Consider the following 19,832-nt stretch of genomic DNA (forward strand, 5'->3'; position numbering starts at 1 on the left):
TTACAGATTTGCCTATCTTTAATTCTTCATTTTTCAGTATCTAAATCATCCCTGTTTTTGTATGTTGTTACTATGATGTTATGTTCAGAATAATATAAACAAGATAATAGGTAATGTATTGAGACCTGAGTTAATATCATTGCCTTAGTCTGTTTTTTTTTGCCTCAGTTTGTTGTTGTAATGTCCTCTAAACTTTGCTCATCCAAGTCTCAATAGTGTAACTATTTTCCATAATGAGTTGGTATCCATATGGTAACTTAGGTATGTACATTGACATTTTTGAGGTTTTCAGTTTTGCAGAGCACTGATATCTGTGGACCCTTAACATGGACTTCATTTAAAGAATATTAATGGACAAACGGAATATTAATGGACAAAAACATGAATCAATTTGTATTGTGGCATTCAATTCCTAGCACTTTGGAAGAGGTAAGTTGTTGACTATGTTTTAGGGCTATTAAAATAGCCCTGAATGGGCAAAGGAAATTTCAGGAGTCTAATTAAAGAGATTGACAAGACTATATTGTTCCTGGAAGATTGCTGTTCCACTTTCTCACCATTTCTGGGAGTCTCCTTTCTAACACTGAGCCTGGGAGAAATAAATCCATCTGTGGATACCCTGTAAAAATTAGGCCTCAAATAGTCATTTAAATCATTTGACATCTAAGTTTGGCTGTATAATTTTGTCTTAAATCTGTTTTTCCGTTCTATTTTGTGCTTTTAAGCAAGAAGCTCTCAAAATGTCCTTTTCTTTATATTACATTTATGTTTACATTTGCATTTATTTCCATTTTTCCTCCCTTTGTCTCCTCTCTTTCCCTCTTTCTATTCTTCCTCACTTTCCTCCTCCCCTTTATTCATCTCTTCCCATCCCCAAATCCCTCCCCACTTTTCCTTTTAGGTGATGTGTTCTCTCATTCTTTTATCATTCTGTCCCAGGGTAAAGTTTTTCTTTGTTTCCTATTTCACTTTTCCTAACCCATCAGTTTCCTGATTCCCAAAACCTTAGTGTTAGCTTTTTGGTGGTGTTGGAACTTTTTAATCACTAAGCATTGTACTTACAGCTTTTTTCTGGTCTCTTGTAAGTCTGCTAGTGACTTGTTTAGGACTTGTTTAATTATTACAGGCAGTGTTTCTAGAAATTTATCTTTTACTTATATTTCCTTTGCACACAAGTATTTGCATACAAATATACTTATCACCATATCTTTGAAATGAGAAAAGACCCAGGAACAGCTCAAAGTAACCTAGATGTAAGGTTAAATAAATGCTTACAAAATGTGATACTGGCAGCTCTTAGAAGGAAGTGGGTCTAGAGATACAGATATGGAAGAATCTTCTAAGATACTAATTAACTGAGAAATACAATACAGAACTACATAGTATTTTTATTTGTGATCTTAAGCAGCATATATTTATATATATACATACAAATTTTACTCATACTTAAGGAGCTATGGACAGAATTCCGTGAGGAATGGAATGAGATGTGTAGAAGAGCAAGACTCATTTTTTTTTTTTTTTTTTTTTTGCCAGTCCTGGGCTTGAGCTCAGGGCCTGAGCGCTGTCCTTGGACTTTCTCAAGGCTAGAGCTCTACCACTTGAGCCTCAGCACCACTTCTGGCTTTATTTTTCTATGTATGTGGTGCCAGGAATCGGACCCGGGTCTTCATGCATGCTAGGCAAGCACTTTAACCACTAGGCCAAACTCCCGGCCCCAAGACTCATTTTTTTTTAAAGTAAGACTCACTTATACACACACACACAACACAATCTTGGTTTGACTATAGGCATATTTTTATTTCATGATGCAAACAAACAGCAAGGCTGTTTAACAAATTTAAGAAATTTGAAGGCTTGCTACTATTCCTATGACTTTCTGTCCTTAAAATTTTGTTTAGGAGGATTTGGTTATATAGTAACCTAAGTGTATGTGGGTTTTTTTCCAGAGCTGCAAAGAAGGATTGGTGAAACTAAGAGATTTTAAACTTTCACATTAAATTGTTACTATTAATAAGAATTTATTAGTGCTGAATGCCTAGTGCTGCCAAATTTAGTACTGTTGAACTATTTGTAGCATGTTACTGACCTGACCCAGTGATATGGTATTTTGCGTTTTGTGTTGCTTTGGCATGATTCTTCTGAGCTTCCCACTTTTTCTGAGTGATAGGGCTTTTTTCATTCTACTTTTTACTCTTGTGATGCTGAGAACCAACTCAGGGCATCACACCAACACTATATCTCTGAGCTACAGCTTGCAGCCTTGGGAGTCTATATGCCTTAAGCAAATCTTACTATCATTATTTCTCTTTGTCCTTGTTTGGTTTAGGACCTTTCAAGAAAATGACTTTTTTCTTTTTTTTTTTTTAAAACCAGTAAACCATCTTTGCTTACCTTTAGTTTACTGATTATCCACATTAAACTCAGCAAAAATGTCTGATGCATTATTTATTTTGTCTCTTATATTTCTCACACTTTAATTATGGTCCATTTGACGTAATTGTAATAGGCAAGTTAGATGATAAGAAATACAAAAATAACAGTCATTTCATTAATGTTATGTGAACCTTGCATAAAAGAATCAGCTACTTAAGATACATCCCTAAATTATTTGTTAACTATCGTAATGAAGGTCACTAAATCCAGAGGCCAAGTCAAGATTGATGGAATAATGTCAGGTATTTATTTTTCATTTTATTAATTAATTTATTTATTAGTGCTATGGATCTGGCTCAGAGTCTTGTGCATGTTGTATAAATGTTATACCATGGAGTTGGACGTCAGTACTGGCTGATACTTTCATCTATTTTTTGGGGTAATAAGGGTCTAGCAGTGTTGCCCAGGTAACATAGCTCAACCCAACTTGTGGGCTCAGTTTGTCCTCGGGCCTTAGCCTTTTACCTTAGCCTCCTAAGTAGTAGACTACAATATCACAGATTAGCAGACTATTTTGCATATGATCATCTCTGGTAAATGATGGTTTGCTTCTTAATATCCTTGGAATTCATTACTGTGTTTTCAAATGAGAAGTCACTGGTAAGGGTATCTGAAGTAGGACTTCGTTCTTGCTAAGGAAAATGGATTACCAGTGTGTTGAATTCAAGGGTTAAATTATTTTCCTAGATCAAGATGTTAAAATATGGTAAAGATGACACAGAAGATATGAACATGATGTAAAAGTTATGTGTATGGAACAGAGAAATGAGAGGGGTCATTTGGTATAATAAAGAATTAGGGAAATTTAAGGTCATCTGTAAGGTCTAAATGTCAGGGAAGTAGACGTAACCTAAGAATGAAAAACCTTCAACAGAAACAGTTATAATTGAGGTGTCTTTAAGATTCATTTTGTGTCGGGTACTGGTAGCATGATTTGTTCTATTATGTGGTAATGTCATAAGATTCTAGATTATTTGGAAGGCTTTTGAAATCCTAAAAATTTTATTACAGTGCAGCAAATTGATTTATTACAAGTATATTTATATTTTATTATTTTTGTATTTAGTGATAGCTTTAAAAAATAGCTTACATTTGTTGAATACAGGGGAATTTCATTGTTACCTTTCATATATATTTACAAGGTATTCCATCAGTCTTACTTCCTCTATCATGCTCCTGTCCCTCTTCCCCTCTTTCCAAAACATGATAGCTGGGAAGTGGGGCTGTGACTCAAGCAGTAGGGTGGTAGCTTTGAGCTGAAGAGCTCAGGGACACTGCCCAGGCCCAGAGTTCAAATCCCATGACCGACTAAAAAAACAAACCAAAAAACAACATGATAGCTAACTTTTCTTCTGGTCACTTAAATACTAACTTCACCTTTCCTATAAGCAGTATCTATATTATTTAACACCCAAATCATGACATAAAATACATTTGCTCTTATTAGGTCTCTACTTGATTTATGTATTTTTGTTTTAGACAGTTATAATAAACTTAATTAACTGTAATCTGATTCTGTGGGATATTAAAAGTTGCAAATGGTGAATGTGCTGTATCAATAAAAGAGGAAAAGAAAAAAGTCATAAAGCTGACCAACTGATTTAAAACTTACAGTAAGTAGGCCTTTTGGATTATATTAAAATAGCTCTATATTAATAGATGTTCAAAATGATAACCCTGACTAAATGTAAATAATTTATGTTCAATATTTTCTGTTGTAGATGACAAGCAAGAATGCCTGAATTTTGAGAGATCTCTCCAGTTTTTTTTTTTTTTTCAATCGAGGGGCTTGAACTCATGTCCTGGGGACTGTTCCTGAGCTTTTTCACTCTAGGCTAGCACTCTACCACTTTGAACCACAGTGCCACTTCCAGATTTCTGGTGGTTAATGGGAGATAAGAGTCTCACAGACTTTTTTGCCTGGGCTGGCATCGAGCTGTGACCCTCAGATTTCAGCCTCTGCAGTAGCTAGAATTACAGTTGTGAGCGACCAGTCCTCATTTTAATAACAAAACACAACATATTTTGACATTTCAAGAGGTTCTGTTGTATAAAGAACTGACTGAGAGTAAAGTATTCAGATTCAAATCTGAACACCATTATTTACTAGCTCTTTTAGTTAGTTATATTAAATCCTAAGCCTTGATTTCTTTACTGAATGTTAAAGAATTAGGGTGTGATATGTGCAAATTAGATACTAAGTAAATAATAGCTATTATTTCATTATTATTATGAAGCTTAGTGTACATTGAACTTTTTCATTTTCAAATAGGGCAAGGATAAACATATAATTTGTATAAGTTTAATGTTTATTAATGCTAATAATAGTGGTGGCAAGCTTAGTAAAAGCTTTATAAAAATTATAAAGTAATTCAGGCTAACCCTGGGAAAAAGTTATATGCTCATCATCCAGATATGACAGGAAGCATAAATAGGAATATCATGATCCAGGCTGGCCTGGGTAAAAAGTGTGATTCTGTCTCAAGAATAATAGCAAAAGGGGGTTCAAGCAGTAGAATGCCTGCCTAGCAAGGGGGAAGCCTTAAACTCAATCCCCACAAACACACACACACACACAGACTCACACTATATGTAGATATCAAGATTTCTATCTAAGTCTGAATATAGAGCTATATACGCCTATAGATGTAGATATAGAGAGAATGTTAAGATGTGGAAAGTAATACTTGGGCTGAGGTATGGCTCAGTAGTAGAGCTTTACTCAACACCTATAAGGCATTATTCCTAACACCACAAAAAGAAAGGGAAAAAGCAAGTAAGAAGATAACCTAAGCCTAAAAGAAGTAAAATCATGTATGATTTTCATCGCTGTTAATATATGTTAGTAGTATCGTTTATTTTTATAAACTACTGTGATATTCCTGAAAGGAATCCCTTCTGAAAAGGGATTGCTGAAACTGATCCTGTATTGGGAAGTTTAAGTAGTTCCTATGCTTTCTCATCAGAATATTTAGGATTGTTGTACAGTACAAGATTGATTAAAGCCCTAGTCCCAATAAATTTTGTTATATCAAAGTCAGTTTTATAGATTAATGGCTCAGAAGACCAAAGTTTGATTTCTAGCCCCACTTTTTTTTCTAGCCCCACTTTTTATTAATTAGCAACGACATGAATTTCTTAGTTTTCTGTGGGTACCCATTCTTTTTAATCTGTAAATTGGGAATGATAAGTAGTAATTAGGGGATTGTAATAAAGAGTAAATAAATTACTTGATCCAAAGTATTTAAATCAGACCTTAACACAAATGATAGATGTAGCAAATGTTAGTTGCTTTTATTAATAATAATACATTTATTTTTTATAATATAAAATATAATAATAACAGGGTTGGAGGCATGGCTCAGGTAGTAGAGAGATAGCCAGTGAGTGAAAGCATCAGATATCTAGTTCCAAGTCCTGGTCTCAGTATAAATTGTAATATTGTAATTATTACTATTTTAGTCCTGGTGCTTGAATTCAGGGCACTGGCATTATCCTTGAGTTGTTTTCCTCAAGCCTAGCATTACCATTTAAGCCACAGCTCTACTTCCCACTTTTTGGTAGTTATTTGGTAGTAAGCATCTCCTGAATTTTTTTGCCCAGCCTGACTTTGAACTAACAATCCTTAGATCTGGCTATCATAATTATTTTTTAAAGCTTTAAGTTTTCTTAAAAAAATAGTTTTTATGTGTATACAAAGTCATAAAAAAAGCTATAAATATAAAAATTAAACTAAGGAAATTAAGACAAGACAGATTCTGGTATCCCCGTACTGGTATAGGCACTGGTAATTGTTTACAGAGCTAGAATATCAGATAGTTACATTTTTTTCTTAATTATGTTGTACAGTGCTTACAATAATTTTGGTATATGTTTTTCATTTGAGCCTGAGTTTTATTTTTATTTGAAGGCATTATCACTTTTTCTCTTTATTCAAAAAGAATTTACAGCAAGGCATGGTGGTATATGGCTGTTATCCCAGCAATCTGAAGGCTGAGTTGGGAAAGTCAAGAGTTAGAAGCCAGCCTGAGTTACATAGTGAGACATTGTCTCTTAAAGAACAAAAACAAAGACCAGGAGTGTGGCCTAGTGGTAGAGTGCTTGACTAGCATGTACCAAGCCCTGGATTCAAATCCTCGGTACCTTATACACAGAAAAAGCTGGAAGTAGTGCTGTGGCTTAAGTGGTAGAGTGTGCTAGCCTTGAGCTGAAGAGCTCATGGGCAGTGCCTAGGCCCAGAGTTCAAGCCCAAGGATTGGAAAAAGAAGAAGAAAAACAAAGTCCAGTTGGCATGGCTTAAATAATAGAATGTCAGGGGCCGGGAGTTTGGTCTAGTGGTAGAGTACTTGCCTAGCATGCACAAAGACCCAAGTTCAGTTCCTTGGTACCACATACATAGAAAAAGCCGGGAGTGGTGCTATGGCTCAAGTGGTAGAGCTTGAGAAAACCCAAGGACTGGCCGGAAAAAAAAAAAAAAAAAGAATGGTAGCCAAGTGAGCAACAAAGCCAAGCCACAACAGGGACCTGAGTTTGAATCCTATTTCTACCAAAAATTAAATAAAGACAATTCTCTACAAAACAATCTAATATTTCTACTTTGGTAGCTTTCTATATTTCCCCAAATCAGCTTATTTATATGTTATCTTTTCTATTTAGGTGTGCTTGCAGAGATTAAAGATAACTTTAAAGACATTTTGTTATCTTGAAAAGTGATTAAATATCAAAAATTGTCATTAAATGTTTTTTATGGTCTTTAAATGATTTCATAAGAGCCATTCTTTAAATCTTTTGTTGCAATTGTGGTGAAAAATCATCAAAAGGTAGGGCCGGTTAACTTTTTGAATACTGTATCTTTTTCAAAATCTCTTTTTGTTCTTTCAGTATATTTAGTGATATCTGATTATTTACTAAAGAACTTTTAACTTCCCTTTTCAAAAGATTGATAGTAGAATTTCATTTTGTTTTATAGCATAAAGAACCAAAGTTAGCTATCAAAGATCTATAAGCACATTAATTATTCTAATTTCTTTTACTTTAGTCATGAGTCCACTGGTTATGTCTGCTTTCTTTTTAAGTCTGATCTTAAAAAGACTTCTTATAGAGTCTTAAGTAGTTAACAAGTGATTTGGGAAAGAAGAGTGAAAGTTGAGGTGAATCAGACTTTAAGAAATCAGTCACTAGGCATGTGGTTCACGCCTATAAATCTCAGGTATTTCAGATGAAAGATTGAAGGATCATGGTTTGAGGTAAACGGTTATCAAGAACCCATGTCAAGCCAGTAAGCCTGGGGTGCTATTGTACATCTGTAATCCCAGTTACACAAGAGGCAGTGGTTGAAGGATTGAACTCTCAACCTAGCCCTGGGTAAAATACAAGACTGCCTGAAAAACAACTTGGTGCTGGCATTTGAACTTGTAGGCACTGTCCTTGAGCATTTTTGCTCTAGAGTAGTGCTTTACCGCATAAGCTACCAATCCAATTCCAGCTTTTTTTGGTAGTTCATTGAAAATGAGAGTCTCACAGAATTTCCTGCCTGGGCTAGCTTTGAACCACAAATTATCAGATTCTAGCCTCTAGAAGCTGTCTAGTTATATCCTGGCATGAGCTTACCAGCACCCAGCCTACATTTTTATTTAATAGAACTTGATGAACACAATGCATCTTGACCCTTTCCTCATTCTCCCCCATACTTCTCAACACCATCCTTTCAATTAAAAAAAAAAAAAAACTTACATGCACTGAATTTTATCAATGTGTTCTCTCCCCCTTCCTCTCCATTTTTCTAGTCCTTGACTCTTTGCCCCACCTCCCACCTTTCAAGTGTTCATTTCCTGGCATTTATTTTGTTGGGCTGAAAGTTAGCCTTTCCAAGCAATTACATCTTTGAATTCTCCCTTGAGTATACCATAATTTAGTTAATCTATTTATGTACTATTGTTTGCTACCCCAAAGTATTTACTTATACATTTATAAATTCTAGCTTCCATATATGAGAGAAAACATGTATCTTTTGTCTCTCTGGGCCTAACTTCACTTAACATGTTCCCCCCCCCCCAACCACCCCCCCCCAAGTTCTTCCATTTCTTTGCAAAAGATACAGTATCATTCTTTCTAATGGATGGGTAAAATTCCCTTCTATATGTATACCACATTTTCTTAATCCATTTGTCTATTGGGGGCGTCTGGACTAATTTCATATATTGGGAATGATGAATACAAACCTTTGATAATTAATAGATTTTGTTTACTGAGAATTGGTTTCTTGACTTATTTTGTTCCTTTGAGCCATTTCACCCAGTGGTGGCTAGTCCTGGGCTTGAGCTCAGGGCCTGAGCACTGTCCTTGGACTTTCTCAAGGCTAGAGCTCTACCACTTAAGCCTCAGCACCACTTCCAGCTTTTTTCTATGTATGTGGTACTGAGGAATCAAACCCAGGTCTTCATGCTTGCTAGGCAAGCACTTTAACCACTAGGCCAAACTCCCGGCCCATTTTTTTTTTTAATGTATTGTGTGTGTGTGTGTGTGTGTATGTTGGTGTTGCTGGTATATACATTTGGAAAATAACCAACTTTCCAGCCATATGACCTGGTTCCATACAGAGAAACTCACCTTGAGAGTTTTTAGCCTCTTAGACCCTCTCTGTCTCTAGACTGTGCTGATAGAGAACTTTGCTGATGTCTCTTTCAGAAACACAATGGTCTTTCTCTGGTGGCACTGCAGGTTTTCACCATCTTCTTGGTATCCAAAATTCCCAATTCTGTCAGCATCCTAAGTCATGCTCGATAGAAACCAGTTCCTCTGAAAATCCCCCCAAACTGGGAAGTTGAACATTCCTTCTTGTTCCTTTCCATCATGAGGGACAAGTGCTAGCATTGTCTCCTAGTTTCTGGAACTCTGTCAGCGTCTGTCTGTAGATACTATTGGTACCTTTTACACTCTGTCAGTAGCTATTGAGCTCTTTTCTAGTCTCAGCAGCCTCAAAGTATCCAAAGCATGCTAGTTTCATCAGTGTTCCACCCTAGGCTAGGTGATGCTGCCAAGCCAATGGATAGAAACCAGTCTGTTGGCACTTCCCCTACAATTAAACCTTTGGATATATATATTCTACTCTTTTAGTTGATATTTACTCTTACTTGGGCAGAATTTTACACCCCCAAATGGACATATAGACTCTGTAATTATTGCCTGGACTCATTCTTCTATTTTGTAAAAATGTCTATAATTTTGATTGTGAATGAAGGGGGATAGGGGGTGTTAGGATGATTGTGTGTGTATGTTCCCTCTTCCCTTCCCCCACCCCTGCATCCTGGGACTTGAACTCAGCATCTGGGTTCTGGATCTTGCATTTTTCATTTTTGTAGTCAAGGTTAGGACTCAGCCAGTTGAGCCAAAGCTCTATTTCCAGCCTTTTTTTTGCTCGAGCGCTCGGGGGCGTGGGGATGGGGGGGGGTGGGAAGCGTCCTAGGGCGTGAACTCTGGCGTGAACTCTGGCCTGGGCGCTGTCCCTGAGCTCTTCAGCTCAAGGCTATCACCCTATCCCTGGCCTGGCTGCTGTCTCTGAGTCCTTCAGCTCAAGGCTACCACCCTATCCTTGAGCCACAGCTCCACTTCCTGTTTTCTAGTGGTTAATTGGAGGTAAGAGTCTCTTGGCTTTGTATTGCCTGGGCTGGCTTTGAACCTTGATCCTCAGATCTCAGCCTCCTGAGTAGCTAGGATTACAGTTGTGAGCCGCCACTCCCGGCCCATTTCCAGCTTTTTGATTGTTAATTGGAGATGGGGTTTTCACAGACTTTCCTTCCTGGGCTGGCTTCTATGTACAAACCTTAGAAAATTGCCTACTCAGTAGCTAGAATTACAGGCATGAGCTACCAGTGTCTGGCTAGGATAGTAGTGGTTTATATTTGTTTGACTAATCTACGCAAAGTTTTACATTGCATCTTTGTAAAAAGAAAAAGATGGCACCAAAGGCTCACAAATGTAAGCCAAGGTGATTGAGATTGGGACAACCACAGTTCCAGGCTAGCCCAGGCCAGAAGTTCCTGAGACCCCTTCTCCAACCAACATGGTAGCATGAGCCTGTCATCCCAGCTAGGTGTATTGCTGAGATTAGGAGAGTCAAAATTCTGGGCCAGGGCTGGGAATGTAGTGGTAAAGCACTTGACTGGCATGCATGAAGCCCTGAGTTCAGTTCCTCAGTACCAAACAGAAAAAGCTTAAAGTGGTACTGTGGCTCAAGTGGTGGAATGATAAGCTTGAGCAAAGGAGCTCAAGGAAAGTGCCCAGGCCCCGAGTTCAAGCCCCAGAACTGGCATACACACACACACACACATGTGCGCACACACACATACAAACACACAGATTCTGGGCCAAAAGGCTTCATCTTAATGGAAGACCTGGTTGTGGTAGTTCACATTTATAGTCTCAGCTTTGACAGAAAGCATAAAATAGGTGGATCATAATCCAGAGTCATGCCCAGGAAAGACCCGATCTCAAGGGCTGGAAAGGCTGTACCGAAGTTGTAGCTTAGTGGTAGAGCACCTGCTTAGCCAGTACAAAAAGTTCCACCAAAGAGCAGGTGTGAGGGGGCCACTACACACTCATCAGTAAGAACCTGGATAAGCCAGGTGCTGGCAGCTCATGCTTATAGTCCTAGCTACAGAGGAGGCTGAGATCTGAGGATTGTGGCTAGCCTTGGGAAGAAAGCCCGTGAGATTCTTACCTCCAATAAACTACTCAGAAAAAAGCCATTTGTGCAGTGGCTCAAGTGGTATAGCGCTAGTCTTGAGCACAAAGATGCTCAGGGACAGTGCTCAGGTCCTGAGTTCAAGCCCTTGGAGTGGCGCGCATGCACACACACACACACACACACACACACACACACAACCTGGATGAATGATCTTTGATGGATAATTTGTAGACTGAAATAAAACTCAACAGTAAGTTGTAGGGCTTGTGTTAACTTGGATTACTCTTAATGTTGAGTAAAAGTTGTGAAGCTTGGTGTTGGGGGTGTGGCTCAGCACGAGCCAGTGAGGGAAAGCATCAGGTACTGAGTTTGAATCATGGTGTCCGATAAAAAGAAAAAGTTTAAAAATTGTGAAACTTATTGCCCTTATAAGAACTTGAATGAAATGTAGAATGATACTAGGAATAGGTAAAATATGGAAAAAAGCATTATTTCTTAGTGTCAGTAATTGTTTTTGATTGTCTGGAAAGCCATGAGACTTTTTTTTCTTTTCTTTTCTTTTTTTTGGTGGTGGTGGTCCTGGGGTTTAAACTTGGGCCTCATCTTTGCTAAACAACTGCTTTATTACTTGGGCCCAACTATGGAATTTTTCTGTGCTTTTTTTTTTGTCTGTTGTGGGGCTTGAACTCTGGGCCTGGGTGCTTCCCCTTGAGCACTAGCTCAAGGCTAGTGCTCTATCACTGAGCCAAAGCACCACTTCTGGGTTTCTGGTAGTTAATTAGAGATTAGAGTGTCACAGTGTCTTTTGTACCTGGGCTGGCTTTGACCTTCGATCCTCAGGTCTTAGCCTTCTGAGTATCTAGAGTTACAGGTGTAGCCACCGGTGCTCATCACCCATGGGATTTTTAAAATTTATTTTTCCATATGAAGTTCTTTCTCTCCTGGGTACTTGGAAGATTGCCTGCCACATAGAGACCAGAGAAATATATTCACCTGGATAGCTTAGTCTTCCAATTAAGCCACATGACTCTAGAAACATGTTCCTTTCCAGTCTCTAAGATGCAGATAGAAGATGGATGCTCTGGCTGGGAATGTGGACCAGTGGTAATGTGCTTGCCTAGCATGCTTGAAGCCCTGGATTCAGTTTCTCAGTACCACATAAACAGAAAAAGCTGGAAGTGGTACTTGGCTCATGGTAGAGTGCTAGCATTGAGCAAAAGAAGCCCAAGGACAGTGCTCAAGCCCTGAGTTCAAGCCCCAGGACCGGAAAAACCATTGTAGGGGTGATGGTGAGGATTGTAAACTTGCTTGTGGATTAGCATTGGAAGCAATTCAAAAGACTGGCTACACTCCCTACTTTTTTCTCATGACCTCTGGATCCTTAGGAGGAATGACCTAACTAAAATGTTGCCATGACAGTGCTGTTTTGGATCAATTTCCTCAGTGTGGGCTGCAGGTTATACTGGTGAGAAACAGTGCCTCTAGGAAGGATTGGGCGTAGCCATTACTGGATCTAGATCTGCTGTCCTCAGCTTCCTGGACTGTTCTCCTTGGCACGCTGTGTATCTCCATTACTGTATTATCATCTGACTTGGAAATCATTACATTCCTACCTGTCTTATTAAACTGCTTATTCTTCAAGTGCACATTCTTTGGCATCTATGATGCTTAAAACTTTTCTGCAATGAATGCAAATGAGTTCTCCCTTCTAGGATATACAATAAATTTAGTCAAAATGTGTACCCTTATATGTAAAATACGTGGCCAAACAATACTTTTTTGCTATAACTGATGGATGCATTACTTGTTAGAAAAATGGTTTTCCAACTTGAGTGTATATCAGAATCACCCAAGGAATATTTAACAGAAAGTAGAGTGTGTCTGTGCATGTTTTAACCAAAACAGGTTTCCGGGCCCTGTCCTGGTGTCTGATTCAGGGGGTCTGGGTGAGGAGACCACAATCATTTATGGTTTTTTTTTAAACTCTTTTCTTTCCTCCTTCCCTTTTTGATCTTATGAGACTGCTTCTTATTATGTAACCCAGGCTGGACTCAAACTTGTGATCCTCTTATCTGGTGGCATGAGCTGCCACCCTGCCTGAGATTTACATTTCTGTCAAGTTTCCAGAAGATGCTGATGCTGCTCTTTCAGGGACCATAAGTTGAAAATCACTGCATTAGAAAACTTCTGGGAACAAAAATACAGAAATACATAATGAAGATAATGAAATCACATATCACTTTCTTCTAGGTGTCATTTCAGGAGTGCTTGTTAAAGAAACAAAAAAGATCAAAGGAAGCTGGGGGTGGAGGAGCCTTCCTGTAATCCCAGCTACTCTGGAAGTGGAGAGAGGAGGATCATGGTCTGAGGCGTCGGGACAAAGTTAGCGGGAGACTATCTGAAAACAAAGTAAAAGTAAAAGAACTGGTGATCCAAGTGATAGATCTAGAGCCCTAAGTTCAATCCCCAGTATTGTACCAAATAAGTAAGTAAGTATTTAATATGAAACAAAGACTTAAATAAAGACTAATTTTTAACATAAACCCTATTACAAATGGGATACTAACCACCTTCACGGTCCTATCTGTAAAATGAGGGTAACAGTCTAGAAGCATCTCACAAAGTTGTATTAAAGTATACAGAACAGTGACTTGCTAATACTGTTCTTAAATTTTTGATTGAGATACTTCAATACTAACCAGAAAAAAGAGTGAAATTTGAGTAGAACTTATCAATTTAGGAGTCATTTAGTCAACAAGAGAAAGCCCTAAACAAAAAAAGCAATAAATGGATGGTTCCTTACTTGAGAAACTGCAGTTGCATCTGAGAAACAAAAATGTATTTAGATTTTGTGTGTTAAGAGTTCAGTTGTTGAGAGGCTGGAGGCCTGGTTCAAGTAGTTAGTATAACAGTACTTGTCTAGCAAGCATAGACCTTGAATTCAAGTCCCTGTATTGCCAGGCAAGTCAATGAATAAATGTAAAAGAAAAAAATGAGTTTAGCTGGGCGCAGTGGCTCATGCCTATAATCCTAGCTACTCAGGATGCAAAGATCTGAGGATCAGGGTTCAAAGCCAGCTTGGGCACAAAAGGAACTGAGTGTCTTATCTCCAATTAACCTCTAGAAAATGGGAAGTGGGTCTTGGCTCAAGGGTAGGGCAGTAGCCTTGAGCTGAAGAGCTCAGGGACAGCGCCCAGGCCGAGTTCAAGCCCCATGATCCCCCATACCCTCCCAACAAACAAAATGAGTTTAATCTTTGATAAACACCATTTATTTTCACCAAAAATAAAGTTGGGGGAGGGTTGGTTACAAATATACTTGAGCTAAAGTATATGAAGCAAAACAAAAATCTACATTTTTGAAATTCAATCCCTCAGCCCCCCCAAATGGAAACATTTTACTAATAGTCTGAAACATCTATAGTCTAAAGTGAGCTAAAAACAGATTCAAACTCACTTTCAATTATATTCTCACCCCACATTGGTAAATATGGAAGGCTACTGTGATCAAAAGTATGTTGGCTTCCTTCATCCACCAGTCAGTTCTGCAGTGGACTCCGGCTAGGTATCCTCCATTGAAGACAGTTTATGGTCTTATTCCCAGACTGCTCCCATGTGCTTCAGGAACCAATTGCAAGCTCTTAAGTTGGTTAACCTGTGCTTCTGACTGAACCGCTGTAACTCGGTTCCCACAATCCCTACTCTGAGTTCAGTTCATTTGCTGTAGTCCTCCCTGAATCAGGGATATGCTCACACTTTAACTCACTTATTAACAGAGGACAAATATGAAAAGATACATAGGACATGGCCTGGTGGAAGAGGGGAGGGGCTCCCATACTCTGTGGGGTGCCACTATCTAGGAACCTCTTCATGTTCAGCCATCTGGAAACTTCCCCTTAACTGTCCTTTTGGATTAGTGAAAGGCTTCATTCTGTAGGAATGATTGACTACATCACTTTCAGTAGTCCCTCTTTCCTCTGTGGGGATTGGTGGTTAAGGCTGGCAGATCAACTTTTTTAAGAGTGTGTGTGTGTGTACATTTGTGCATGTGTATATATATGTGTGTGATGGTACTAGGTAAAGTTAGAGTTACTGATGGTAAAGTTAGAACTTCTTGCTCAATTTTTTTTACTCACAGCTAGTGCTGTACCACTGAGCCACACTAGTCCAGCACTTTGCTGATAAATTGGAGATACAGTCTCAGATTTTTTTCCTCAGGTTATCTTTGAACCATATTCTCAGATATCAGCCTTCTGAGTAGCTAGGATTACAGGCATAATCTAATGTTATAGTCCTTTGTAGTGGCATTCTGCAGCTATCTAAAATCTGCCAGCCATCTGCCAATTCATTGAAGACATGACTTTGATGACTTCAAGAATTTGGGGAAACAATTATAAATTAAATGCTGTATTTCTGGAAATCAGTTTGTCCTCTCATTTGCCTCCCCCCAACCTTTTCTTTTCTTTTCTTTCTTTCTTTCTTTTTTTTTTTAACAAGTAGATGGGAATAGGGAGGTTGAAATGCAGGAGAGAAAAAAAGTCCTTTGGAGAAAGCAAGTTTTTATTATTTTCTCCCTCCCTTCCCCAATTAGTACATTTTTATTCTGGCTTTATTAAAAAATCTGAATTGCAGCTACATGTGGATTTGGTGCCCATTTCCCTAAAAAAGATGGTAGGAACAGGAAACATGCTGAGTTTGAGCAAGGAAGGACAATCATTAGACCTTTAATTTAGTTCTGTAATTAATGTGACTTCATGCTGGTCAAGAACAAAATTATAACCATTTAAAGATCTTATTATGCTTTATTTTCTATTCCAGAATGTGACAACACTTAATTCCATCAAACAGACTAAGTGTTCTGATGAGCTGAGTGGGAGAGGTTGATTTTATAAACAGAAAAGGGCTAAAAAAAAAAAAAGCAGAAATGGGAGCACTTTGGTCATTTCTAATTTACTTTCCTTATGTGGAAGGGACGAGAGAGAGCAATGGGAAAATACAATAGGAAAATAAGTAACTTAATATCAAGTTACTTCAGCTCACTTTTTAAAATTTTTGATAGGGATTAATGTAGAGGAAACTTCAATATCTTGCCAACTGAAACTAGCCTCTTTGGGAAATTTGGCACTTGTCTCAGTATCCTGATTTCTCAGAAGGTCAGAGGAAGTCTAGTTTCAGTTTGATGTGGTGGAACTTTACCGTGGATGAATCCATTTTGATTTTTCATCTGGCATGTGGGCCCAGTATGAGAGCTTAGCCCCAAACAGTGACCTTCTGTATTTTTTACTTAATATACCAAATTAGAATGTCTAAGCATTATTATAAAATGGTGCATTGAGATGTTCTAGGAAAGGTTGTGTGTGTGTGTGTGTGTGTGTGTGTGTGTGTGTGTATATATATATATATATATATATATATATATATATATATTTCGCGTCCTGGGGCTTGAACTCTGGGCCTGAGCACTGCTCCTGAGCTCTTCAGTGCAAGGCTAGTGCTCTATCACTTGAGCCATGGCACCACTTCTAGTTTTCTGGTGGTTTATTGGAGATAAGAGTCTCACAGACTTTTGTTCCCAGGCTGACTTTGAACCTTGATCCTCAGATCTCAGGCTCCTGAGTAGCTAGGATTAGAGGCATGAGCCATAGGCGCTTGGCTTAGAAGAGGTATTTTAAAAAGTGGTGCACCTGCCAGGAATGTGGCCCAGTGGTAGAGTGCTTACCTAGAATACATGAAGTCCCGGGTTCCATTCCTTGGTACCACATACACAGAAAAAGCTGGAAGTGGTGCTGTGGCTCAAGTGGCAGAGTACTAACCTTATCCAAAAGTGCTCAAGAACAGTGCTCAGGCCCCGAGTTCAAGCCCCAAGACTGGCAAAAACAAAGACTACAGAAAGTGGTGCACTTTTCTCTATTGAACTTTCCCTCATTACTTTTCCCCTACTCTTTTGTGTCCTTCATCTCAACTTCTGAAACACCAGTAAATTCTGTAGAAACTGAGATTGTGAAACTTTACCTTTGTTTTTTTCCCCCCTGCCATGAAAACAACTTTTTAGAAAAAAACAGCTGATTGGACCAAAATTCCAGGGCAACACTTACTGTACTTTCACCTTCTGAAACTGGGGAAGAGCTACCCAGGGTGAAACTGGAGATGGGGCTAGAGAGGGGTTCTCTCTCTCGCACTCCATCCCTCCCTCCCTCCCTCTCCTCTGCCTTCTCTTCTCTCTCTTTCTACAGTGTGTGTTACAGCTTCTGCTGGCAGTCTTGGTTTGCTAATCAACTTATACTGGAAAGAACAGTTTCCTGTGAGACTTAAAACAGTGAATGTAAAATCTTTCCCATGAAGGCAGATATTCTGCATTTTCTTGAAAGAAAACACATACAGTAATGGGTTTATACTAAGTTTTTAGATAATTAAGACTAAGGTAACAGAAACCAAATATGGACTCATTCTCATATCTCTAAACCTTGAAAATGGGACTGCTCAATGTCCTGAAACTTTTTCTTCTGGCCATACAAATATGTGCCAAGTATATTTTAAATTTGTTGTTGTTGTTGTTGGTCATAGGGCTTGAACTCTGGGCCTGGGCACTGTCCCTGAGCTCTTCAGCTCAAGGCTAGCACTCTACCACTTCAAGCCACAACCTCACATCCATTTTTCTGGTTAATTGGAGATAACAGCCTCACAGATTTTCATGCCTAGGCTAGCTGATCCTCAGATCTCAGCCTCTTCAGTAGCTAGAATTGCAGGCGGGAGCCACCAGCACTGGTTATTTTAAATTTTTATTAGTATCAGTGACTTTTACAGTGGTGTTTTGTTGTGATATTTACATATACATAATGTTCTTGGATCAAACTGACCCTAGAGGTATATATTATTCTTTTTTTTTGTCAGTCATGTGGCATGAACTCTGGGTGTGGGTTGTGTCCCTGAGCTCTTTAGCTCAAGGCTCGTGTTCTACCACTGGAGCCACAGTGCCATTTCCAGTTTTCTGGTGGTTGGTTGGAGATGAGTCTCAAGGGCTTTCATGCCTGGGCTGGCTTTGAACTATGATCCTCAGGTGCTACCAGCACCTACTCTTTGAAACTCCATTTTTCCTCCCCTTCCACTTTATAGTTTAAGGGGTTTCATTATGCCATTTTCAGTATAATGTATATCTGTCATATTCTACCCTCTCCTTCCCTGCTTCCTCCTCTATCTGGTTTCCCCCCCCCACATACATGGAGCATGATATCATTATATGATGTTAATTATATTTAACTGATTCTTTAAAATGCTTAAGGGACTGAAAAAACCTTTAATTTTGCTTACAGTTTTTAACTTGTTTTTCCAAGTTCCAGGTGCAGAGACAGGTCACACTTGGCATACCATTGCCATGTATCATGTGAAAGTAGTTTCTGTTTGAAAGTTCCAATAGATACTCCTGAACTGACAGGGGAATTCCAGTGAGGCCACTGAACCATTAAAACTTGAAAGGAAAAACAAAGGGGACAAATGCCTTCGTGTAAACATTAACCCATCTGCCTTTAACTGCCTCTTTCTGTTTGATTTGCTTTACTACTAGAGGGAGAGCTGGAACTGAATTTCTTTTGTTTTTTACATAAAAGCAATAAATTTAATTTGGATGTTTATACCTTTGTAGCATAGACGTGTTTCCTTTGGATTGTCAAAATGATCAGTGTTTAGAAAAATGGCTTCCCACTGTCTAGCTCATAAGATACAGCAACATGTACTGGCAGCAATCTTAAAATGTTTTCCTTGATAGTTTAACTATACCCAGTTCTTGCTTGTAACACTTTATAAACCTGCCCTTAAAGGACATCAACAGGCATTTGAGTGGGCAAATACACAATGTATTTGTGTGTACAAAGCTGTACTACACAATGAATTAAGCCTCTGGCTGTCATTCTGCAAATGTCTTTTTATGTCTTTTATGGTTTAAATATACAATAAAATGAGTCTTAAAATCCATTATTTCATTTAATGTTAGAATTGATACATCTGGTACCTCCTAAAGCATATTAAACTTAAATTTGAAAGCTGTCAAATCTTTTTGGGAGTTGTATGAGTCTGAAAAGTTCTGAAACCTGGTTAGACCCCATGCCTGAACTCCAGTCCAGGAGTCCCATGTGAGGTCTGGCCATTCATCCCATGTGCCAAATAGACATGGTGAAGGACAGAGAAAGACTTATTTCCCAGCAGTCATGGGAAAGCATCTCTTGAGTACATCTTTGGGGACATATTGGTCTCAGGTTCATAGGAGGACTTAGAGGCAAGGGATGAGAAGTGTGCACAGTTAAAACAGTCTCAGGTTACAGGTGCAGCACGGTTGACTGTTTGCTCATTCTGGATGTCTTTAGCTTTCAGCTGTGTCTTCACAATAAGATGGCCTTGACTGATGATAGGCCATTTGCCTTTGTCTCAAGATGCTTACTGGTGATTACTGTTCTTCATGGAACCCAAAGTGATGATAACATGACTGTAGCAAAGAATGGGTCAGATCAAAGGGTACTGATCAAGGTGGCGTCTGGATGTTCAGCTGTTAACTCACAGGCCCAGCAAGAGCAGCTTTTAAGTTATCTCTTACAATTCCAAATAATTCAGTGCTTTCTGAGCATTGATTCCATTGTAACACATTTCTGGGATATGGGTTTTTTGTTGTTGTTGTTGTTTCGTGTGTCTGTGTGTGTGTGTGTGTGTGCGTGGTTTACTCA

General features: G+C 38.7%; 1 protein-coding gene across 1 annotated transcript in view; it reads left to right on the forward strand.

Annotated features, from left to right (window-relative positions):
- Positions 1 to 19,832, forward strand: part of Map3k13 (mitogen-activated protein kinase kinase kinase 13) — a 150,821-nt gene that overhangs the window by 1,722 nt on the left and 129,267 nt on the right. Inside the window, exon 2 of the mRNA XM_090343313.1 lies at positions 293 to 429. The gene's annotated coding sequence lies outside the window, so the exon portion shown is untranslated. The remainder of the gene's footprint in view (positions 1 to 292; positions 430 to 19,832) is intronic.

The sequence above is a fragment of the Megascapheus bottae genome, chromosome 1 (assembly GCF_031878675.1).
Source record: "Megascapheus bottae isolate mThoBot1 chromosome 1, mThoBot2.hap1, whole genome shotgun sequence".
Lineage (NCBI taxonomy): Eukaryota > Metazoa > Chordata > Mammalia > Rodentia > Geomyidae > Megascapheus > Megascapheus bottae.